The 10,602-nt window shown below is 38.4% G+C and overlaps 1 long non-coding RNA gene across 1 annotated transcript; it reads right to left on the bottom strand.

Annotated features, from left to right (window-relative positions):
* Positions 1–2,812: 2,812 nt before the first annotated feature.
* On the bottom strand, positions 2,813–3,560 carry LOC126284354 (uncharacterized). The gene is made up of 3 exons (XR_007551470.1): positions 3,446–3,560; positions 3,191–3,287; positions 2,813–3,012 (listed from the first exon to the last, which is right to left on the bottom strand). It is a non-coding gene; the product is annotated as an uncharacterized LOC126284354 (long non-coding RNA).
* Positions 3,561–10,602: the final 7,042 nt, after the last annotated feature.

Genomic DNA, 10,602 nt, shown 5'->3' with positions numbered 1-10,602 from the left:
ATTTCACCGTATAGTTGAATATTGAAGCCACATAGCTCCTTCCTTATCCGAATCCGAGATATACATTTCAGTTCTGGAAGGGTCACCGGCTGCATTGAAAGCAAGCCTATCAACAACAGCATCCACTAAGCCAACCAGGAGGAGCATATTCTCTTCTTCTTTTATGACGAGCCGTTCTATATCCCGCCAGCGTTCGGCAGTGATATGTGAAAAAACTGCATGCCTTAGTTCCAGTACGTCTTGCAGCTTAACAATCTAGTTACTTTTCGGACCAAATCCCGCAGCTTGGCTCCAGATCAGTTCTGTTGGGTTCATATTGTAATAGTACAATAACAGATACAAAAATGCAGCATTTGTATGATGTGCTCGATGCTGTGAAAATGATTATTTTTCATGTTTCTACGATACTGACGTAGCACTGTGGTATAAAACGATGGACATCGTCCTAATAAAGAGGATTTGGTCTTTCAGTCTTGTCTTAAGAATTAAACTTATATGTTCTTAATGTAAACAACTTTTATGAACAGTCTTTCATAAAACATCGATAATTAAGAATTTGTATTTGAAATGGAATAATTAAGAATTTGTATTTGAAATAGAAACAGGAATTTCGCGCCCAATATGTAATTATAAACAAGAAGACGTGCATTACTCATAAAAATGATGATGAGCTTTATAATTATGAGATGTAGATATTTCAAATCGAACGAGAAACGAAACGTTACTGTGGAGATTCGAACCTACGTACGAATAATCGCAATTGGTTCACATTCTATTATGCTACAGACTACACCAAATATTGAGTGAGAGGTTTCAGTATCGATTGCAAATATACACCACTGGGAAAACTTCAAAACCGATTATCTCCGTAAATATATGAAAACATTAAGAACAGCCTATTTCTTGGAACTTTTTCACCGTATTCCACACATGTATTTCACTATGGAACAGAAAGCAGCCTGTCATTTTCATGTATTAATAGCTCAACAATCATAGCACAACGCTGCAGAGGCTCTGACTGTACACGAATTTTTGGAATAAAAACTGTGTAGCTAAAGCGTGATTAAGAACAACGTTGATGGCAGTTAATACATTTGAATGACTTAAAGTTTCATTTAACATAACTTAGTAAGAATATCTAATAAATAAGTAGGACCTACTTCCAAGAGCGTAACAACACCAGTATACGTGTGCTACGGTTTCTGCCCAATCATCGCGTTTGTGTTTCTTTAAATCAGGTTTATTCTTATGATGATCGGATTATAGTTGTCAGTGTTCTAATTCTGCAACTGATTTTTGCTCCCATGTAAACACAACCGGTTTTCAAACGTGCTTGGGTTGTCAAGTCACGCCTTGTTTTCAGAATGTTCGGTAAATATTAACTTATTTTGCCGTGAAAAGGAAACAGAAATATTAGACTGAGACGAAACTGTCTACCTGTAATATTCCAGTTAAGAGAAACAACTACTGTACTAGTGGTGGGCAGGAAATCGCGTATGTTAGAAATCACAGTGATTGAGAAGTCACAGATATCCTAATAACAACTTTACAAAATCTAGCTGCGATTTCAGTCACAGTTAGCAGTCGCAAGTAGCATTTCACATTAAACGCCGTGAACCATCTGTTGGCCGAATTCCATACTGCTTTCTGCGATTTCAGTGCCAAATCGCAACTAAGAGTGGCAAGTAGCAACTAAAAAGCGCAGCTAGCAGTTTCATCTGTTGAGCAAAGCTCATACTATGCTATTCGCTACCGAGTCAAACTGGGATTTCCGTGACAAATCGCAACTAAGAGTCACAAGTAGCAACTGAAAAGCGCAGTTAACATTCTTTTCCTAGTGCTATCTGTTGAACGACGTACGTACTTCGTTATGAGAGCCTTGTGCCTCACGAGATCGGTGTGCTGTGTGTGCATATGAAGGACTTATTTCATTAGTGGTACAAGTCCATTTTTGTTCATTTTGAGATACGGACGCGTAAAGTTAAATGAGCGCTGAAAAATCTATAGTTGAGATACCAGAAATATTCAAGCATATGGCTTCTTGCTAGAAATGAACCTTTATTAATGATTGTTTGGATCATTAATTTCAGAAGCATTATAGACAGAAAAGTGGAGGTAATGGACTTTTACCACTATTGAAATAAGCCCTTCACATTATATGACGACATGCACATTCAGCATCAGTTATGGTTGGTCAAACACAGCTGTGACTCTGAATGTATTATATTAATAAGAAGCAACATTGCCTTTTTCTCCTGAAAATATCAAGTATCGTAACAAATGTGATTCTGCTTCCAATATGACAATTTTGGTTAATACTCCACATGCCTACAGGACTTTGCAATGTTAACACAGCAGAACTCAGGCATCTGTATAAGTGTAGTGAAATGAAAACAGCATTATTGAGTCATATGAATGGCTCACTTTTATTCCGGCACAGTTCAAGACTCGGGATAAAAGTTTTGCACCTGGTGTTCTACGTAGCAACTTCACACACACGAACTTTTTGCCGACACTACTACCACCTACATAAGTAAGCTATTCCTGTGTTACTTTCAAGTACTGCACTTAAGCTATTCCTGATTTAACTGGAAGATCTGTACTTCCCACTTTCGTATCAACAGCCTCAAAATGCATATTGTAGACTTCGTGATATGTTACAGGTCAGTGTCACACCAAGATTGGGGGGAGGGGGGCGGTATGTCACTCTCCAACTAGAGTTTACCAGTAAATAAGTGGCGGAAAATTACGGGTATAGGACGGCTTAAACATGTGGAAAATGAGATTTTCATTATTCACTCACTGTATTTAACACTTATTATTCCTTTAAAATCGCATAACAATTTCAATAAAACACAGTTTAATCACTCATGTGCACACTCATTTCACAATTATGTCACTTTTAAACTGCAAATTCTCTAAGAGCTGTCTTGAATGTTCACAAGTCTCTCTCAACAGCCTTGATGTGGATAGATACGTACAGCAACCAGTAATCAAGAGTCAGAACTGTGTCTGCAAAATCACAAGGGTTATTAAACAATTTTTGTTGTCACTAATTACAAGCAATATAATTGACAGAGTAGATTGCTAATATTTGCTGTAATGAAAGCCACTCAATGGGGTATATTTCACATTTGCAAGAACGATTTCACTGAAGTAATTAAGTCCATCGAAACACTTAGAAACTAACCTCTCGGCTGACGAAAACGGTCTAAAGACGCAGTGGTAATTTCTCCAGATCTGTTGAGTTATCAATTTACTGAGCGACTGAAATGTAGTTCGGGTACCTGTGAACATAAAAAAATGTAAGAATTCATTTTCTAAGCACGAACTATTATGCTACTGTATGGCTACTTACATATTAATTACACTATTAATATTTTCACAGTTGTTTCTTCAATACATAATTAAAGCCAACGGAAGAACAAACGTAAAACTTACTTACCAATGACAGGTTTGTTGAGATGCAATTTCCTGTGTGGGCAGATGTAACTTTTTCATATGGTGGTAAGTCACAGAAATCGCAGGTGTCACAGAAATCGCAGAAGTCACAGAAATCGCAGAAGTCACAGAAATCGCAGTGGCGGAGGGATACGCGACCTACGTTCCTTAACTGTGACAAATCACAGTTAAGAACAGCAGATACTGAAAAGTAGAATTCACAGAAGCCACTGATATCGCAAAATCGCAGTTTAGCCAATCACTATACTGTACTGACAAAATCAGGAACTCGATCAACTGTTTTCAGACGCCATATTTAAATGGACCAGCAAATCCGCTTCCAATCATAGCATGTAACGACATCGAAAAACGGTTTTTGTTTGTTGGAAGATATGTCGCATGTAAATGTAGTGATTGTTGGGCCATTAAATCATGCAGGTGGTGAATCAATAAAGACATTACTCCTTGTAAAAGAGTGCCTGGAGAAGGTTAACAATTCAACTGTCGCAGTTATTTATCAATTCATTATAGATACTGTGGCCTGAGAAAATTCAGTATGACTATGTATTATTTTTTTTAGTCTTCGTCTCAGTTGCACCACCATACATGTAGAAGATTGGGACAGCTTTAAAAGCTCTTTTCCCAAAAATGTTTCACATGATCTGCGTAGCACATGATGTCAGCAAAGATACAAAGCTTGATTACAGATGTCAACAAATCTATTTCCAGTGTTATTAAGCTATTTATGAAAGCGCCACCAAGATTAAGACATTTTGCCAGATATGTCTCTTCCCCCTCCAGACAGGAACAGCAATTACTATTTTGACAAACCTGTGATTCTACAATATGCCGAACAACATAAAAAAAAGAAAATCATAATGAGATGGAGAACATGGATTTCAGCATAAGTTTACTACACTGCAAATTTCCCAAGTACAAATAATGTGGTCATCGCTCTGGATGATTAAGCATCTTCAATTGCGACAAAGAAACTTCTCAAACTGTCGGAAGTGAGAAATGATTTAACTTTCATTGTGACCACATTTTGTTTTCTGCCACAAGCCATCTGCCAGTTTAAAAAAGGGCAGGCTTTGACCAAGTCACTAAAAACTGCAGATGACGCAGAGCACAAAATGTGGAGAATGTGCCAGGGAAATGGGGTTCGTAAGTGGGGGGAAAAGTATGGACTACTGCTTTCGAAAAATTCTGACCTTGACAACCTTAGAAACATCTCAAAAATTGTACAAGCTGACAATTCTACTGCAGCAGAAATGGACCCTAATACATAGAGGTTGGGCAAACATATGGAAACTTCACAAGAAATGCTTGCTTGAAGATTGATGCAGGTGCTAGCCAAGGCTCAGGTCGCGCTGATGTATTTGACCATTAACAGCACCTGTGCAATGCCTTCAATACGAGGCCCGTTCAAAAAATTCAAAACATTGTTCACAAAATTTTTCTTCACTTATCTTTTATTTATTGCGCAAGGTCCACTTCAAGATACTCTACTCTACAACTGATACACTGCACCCAACGCCATTCCCTCTTCCAGAAGCAGTCTTCGTAGTCCTCTTGCTGGATTCAGATAGTGAAGGGAGACTAAAATTTAATAGTCATGGGTGACTGGAATTCTAGAGTAAGAAAAGGGAGAGAAGGAAACATAGTAGGTGAATACGGATTGGGGCTAAGAAATGAACGAGGAAACCACCTGGTAGAATTTTGCACAGAGCACAACTTAATCATAGATAACACTTGGTTCAAGAATCATAAAAGAAGGTTGTATACATGGAAGAGCCCTGGAGATACTGACAGATTTCAGATAGATTATATAATGGTATGACAGAGATTTAGGAACCAGGTTTTAAATTGTAAGACATTTCCAGGGGCAGATGTGGACTCTGGCCACAATCTAATGGTTATGACCTGTAGATTAAAACTGAAGAAACTGCAAAAAGATGGGAATTTAAGGAGATGGGGCCTGGATAAACTGATTAAACAAGAGGTTGTGCAGGGTTTCAGGGAGAGCACCAGGGAACAATTGACAGGAATGGGGGAAAGAAATACAGTAGAAGAAGAATGGGCAGCTTTGAGGAATGAAATAGTGAAGGCAGCAGAGGATCAAGTAGGTAAAAATACAAGGGCTAGTAGAAATCCTTGGATAACAGAAGAAATATTGAATTTAATTGATGAAAGGAGAAAATATAAAAATGCAGTAAATGAAGCAGGCAAAAAGGAATACAAATGTCTCAAAAATGAGATTGACAGGAAGTGCAAAATGGCTAAGCAGGCATGGCTAGGGGACAAATATAAGGATGTAGAGGCTTATCTCACTAGGGGTAAGATAGATACTGCCTACAGGAAAATGAAAGAGACCTTTGGAGAAAAGAGAACCACTTCTATGAATATCAAGAGCTCAGATGGAAACCCAGTTCTAAGCAAAGAAGGGAAAGCAGAAAGGTGGGAGGAGTATGTAGAGGGTCTATACAAGGGCGATGTACTTGAGGACAATATTATGGAAATGGAAGAGGATGTAGATGAAATGAGAGATACAATACTGCGTGAAGAGTTTGACAGAGCACTAAAGACCTGAGTCGAAACAAGGTCTCGAGAGTAGACAACTTTCCATTAGAACTACTGAAAGACTTGGGAGAGCCAGTCCTTACAAAACTCTACCATATGGTGAGCAAGATGTACGAGACAGGCGAAATACCCTCAGACTTCAAGAAGAATATAATAATTCCTATCCCAAAGAAAGCAGGTGTTGACAGATGTGAAAATTACCGAACTGTCAGTTTAATAAGTCACAGCTGCAAAATACTAACGTGAATTCTCTACAGACGAATGGAAAAACTAGTAGAAGCTGACCTCGGCGAAGATCAGTTTGGATTCCGCAGAAATGTTGGAACACGTGAGGCAATACTGACCATACGACTTTTCTTAGAAGCTAGATTAAGGAAAGACAAACCTACGTTTCTAGCATCTGTAGACTTAGAGAAAGCTTTTGACAATGTTGACTGGAATACTCTCTTTCAAATTCTGAAGATGCCAGGGGTAAAATACAGGGAGCGAAAAGCTATTTACAATTTGTACAGAAAGCAGATGGCAGTTATGAGAGTCGAGGGGCATGAAAGGGAAGCAGTGGTTGGGAAGGGAGTGAGACAGGGTTGTAGCCTATCCCTGATGTTATTCAATCTGTATATTGAGCAAGCAGTAAAGGAAACAAAAGAAAAATTCGGAGTAGGAATTAAAACCCATGGAGAAGAAATAAAAACTTTGACGTTTGCCGATGATATTGTAATTCTGTGAGAGACAGCAAAGGACTTGGAAGAGCAGTGGAACGGAATGTATAGTGTCTTGAAGGGGGGGACATAAGATGAACATCAATAAAAGCAAAACGAGGATAATGGAATGTAGTCGAATTAAGTTGGGTGATGCTGAGGGAATTAGATTGGGAAGAGACACTTAAAGTAGTAAAAGAGTTTTGCTATTTGGGGAGCAAAATAACTGATGATGGTCGAAGTAGAGAGGATATATAATGTAGACTGGCAATGGCAAGGAAAATGTTTCTGAAGAAGAGAAATCTGTTAACATCCAGTATAGATTTCAGTGTCAGGAAGACATTTCTGAAAGTATTTGTATGGAGTGTAGCGATGTATGGAAGTGAAACATGGACGATAAATAGTTTGGACAAGAAGAGAATAGAAGCTTTCGAAATGTGGTACTACAGAAGAATACCCAAGATTAGATGGGTAGATCACATAACTAATGAGGAGGTGTTGAATAGGATTGGGGAGAAGAGAAGTTTGTGGCACAACTTGACTAGAAGAAGGGATCGGTTGGTAGGACATCTTCTGAGGCATCAAGGGCTCACCAATTTAGTATTGGAGGGCAGTGTGGAGGGTAAAAATCATAGAGGGAGACCAAGAGATGAATACACCAAGCAGATTTAGAAGGATGTAGGTTGAAGTAGGTACTGGGAGATGATGAAGCTAACACAGGATAGGGTAGCATGGAGAGCTGCATCAAACCAGTCTCAGGACTGAAGACCACAACAACAACAATTTCAGGTTGGCGGTGGTTCAAATCCAATCTGGTCATTCAGACTTTTTATTTTTCTCTAACCACTTGAGGCAACTGCAGGGATGATTTGTTTGAAAAGGCACAGTGACTGGCTTACTGAGTCTGTGCCTTTCAAATGACATCATTGTATCCTACTATTCCTTGCTTGAACTGCCAGAGCAAGTCCCAATAGCATAATTCCGAATGTTAATTGGTCTGTAAGTATATCTTACTTTGTTTTCCACTGCAATAAGACCCACCAAAATACTTTCATGGCTAGCAGCGACAAGAGAGAATATCTCGTCGTAATTAACAATGGGCTGGTAATTGACACCAAAAAACTTTCATTCTGCATTTGTACAGTTCTAGTTTCAGTACGGAACCAAAACCCAGCCTGCAGTTAAGTTGTTCTTACTTTCTTGTTTTGTTGAAGTAATACACACTTGACAAATTCAGCTGAAATCCCAGGCACTCAGTCGACAAGAAAAATTAATTTCACTCAATGCAATATATAGTCATCCAAGGCACACAGCCAGAACATTTGTGTAAGTCTCTTGAAAAATATTAACTTACCCAGTATGAGGAGCACAGTCTACCACCTTCCACTTCATCAGAAGAATATGTCTGCATGTTACATGGCTGGAATCATTCTTACCATACAAAACACCACTCACCAAACAATAACAGGTTATATACTAGCTGATAGTTGTTACTATGACTGGCAATGCTCAACCACTAAAATAAACTGATATTTGGACAAAACAAAGAATACGAATTTCAAACAATGTAAGTATTCAACTAGGCAGTGTGAATAAGTCTTTATTATTTGTCTCATTATGAGTATTTGTATGGGCATAGAGGTGTTAGGGAGGGGCAGAAGAAAGGATTGTGGCCACAGGAAGGGGAGGAAGATTTGCAAGACCGACATGGTGAGTGAAGAGAACTTTAGGGGAAATGGCTGGGGGAGTCAATGATTTCAAAATGGGGGCTAATACTGTGTGATTCCATCAAAATGCAAAAGGGATGGTTGAGGATGGGGTATTGTGGCAGTTTAGACCAGGGTGATGGCAAATATGTGTGTGAGACAGTTCTCATATGCAAAGTTATGATGAGGAGGTAGTGGGATTTGAATCGAACATGTATTGAAGCAGCAATTGAAGTTATCAGTGCTGCATGTTCAACTACCAAGTGGCTAATCATGTGTGCTGTTGGTGATTAATTGCCAGTTGCCATACCCACAGAGAACACTGCAGTGTAGTTGCAGTACAAGTTGCAAGTAGGACACAATAAATGCATAAAAGTACAGAAATAAAGACATGGGACAGGTCTCACATGTTGGAACCACATGGGAAAAATGTGCAGAGAGGTGTGTGTGCGAATGAGGGAGGGCTGTAGGTCTAAGTTATTGCATGAACTAGGTGGGTCATAAAATTCTATCTATTCTATCTGAGGAGAAGCAGGGGAGGATATCCATGTCAAGGCATGATAAAGGATGTGACAAGTTTTTCATGATATTCGAAAGGGAATACTAGTCAGTGGATGGTATAAGGAAAGAGAGAGTCACAGGTTTAGCATACACAGTTGGAACTTGGAACAGAAAACCATAATAGACTACATTACAATAACTGAAAAAAATCAGAAGATGCCTGACAGGAATGAATGCAATAACAAGTATTAATCTCAACAGATACTACCGACTGTTGGGAGGGACACTGAAAAAATTCAGGCAAAAATCAAGTGCTGGAAACTGAAAGATGAAGAAACCCAAGAGATATACAGAGAGAAGATTAAGAGACAGCTTCCTACAGATGAGAGGAAGAGATTATAATGGACCCTAACCAAGGCAGTAGAAGAAACATGTGGAAGGACATAAACAAAAGTCAGACAAAAAGAAACTTCATGGTGGGACGAGAGAATCGCAGAAACTGTCAAGAAAATAAATATCACATGGGAAGAATGGTTCAAAAACAGAACAGAACATAACACAAACAAACAAAATGACTAAACAGAGCAGCAAGAAAAATGATATCCCTGGTTAAGAGGATGTCTTGGGAAAAATTCACAAAAGAAACAGAAGACAATTTTAAGGATGATACTATACCACACATTACGTAACAGAACAAAGCAAAAAGAGAATACTTCAAAAGTCATCAACAAAGAAGGAAAATCTGTTTGAGAGGGAGTAGTAATTTTGAAATTATGGATAGAATAATTCCAAAACCTATTTTAAGGAAGGGATGAAACAAATACACATGATGAGAAAGGGGGAGACAAAAGAAATATCATTATCACAAAGGAAACAGAAATAGGTCTGCAGATGATGGATGCAGAGAAAGCTGTTTTAGAAATGGAAATGGCAAAGCTTCTGGAGTAGATGACATCACTGTAGACGTGATGAAAGCCACAGGACCTATCGGAATTCAGTGGTTGTATGGAATACAGAGGAGAGTATGGACATATGGACAAAGGCAATTATTGTATCTATCTCTAAGAAAGGTAACAAGGTGCTCTGTGAGATCACAAAGAAATAGCACTACTTTGCCGCTACATGAAGATTTATGAAAAGATAATTTTGCAGACAACCAGGAGTAAGATAGAACTACAATCAAGAAAGAAACAATGAGGATTTCAATCTGGAAGGTCAACTTTAGATGACATATTTGTAGCCAGACAGGTTGTAGAATGAAATGGGAATTTGGGAAAAACATCGCAGTTGCATTCGTAATCATAAAAAAGTCTTATGATCTGTTAGAAGGGAAGAGATATGGTGAGGTCTGAATAGACTGGAACTGTCAAAAGGAATGCAACTGAGAATCAGAAACACACATAAACAATGCCTGAAATATGTTATAATAGATGACAAAAAAAAAAGTGTTTACAATGGACAGAAAGGTTCATCAGGGAAGGATGTTCCGACCAGTGCATTTTAATATAGTTCTGGACATTATCACAAAGAAAGTATGCCAAATGTCAACAGCAGATGATGTGATAATTTGGAAATAAAATGAGCAGAACTTGGAAGAACAACTAAATATCTGGCAAACAATAAATTTAAGATGCAAGCATGGAGATAAAAATGGAGTAATGAAAATCAGCATGAAA

Source organism: Schistocerca gregaria, chromosome 8 (assembly GCF_023897955.1).
Source record: "Schistocerca gregaria isolate iqSchGreg1 chromosome 8, iqSchGreg1.2, whole genome shotgun sequence".
Taxonomy (NCBI): domain Eukaryota; kingdom Metazoa; phylum Arthropoda; class Insecta; order Orthoptera; family Acrididae; genus Schistocerca; species Schistocerca gregaria.
Note: the sequence above shows the minus strand (reverse complement) of the source record. Positions and strands in the feature narration are given on the sequence as shown.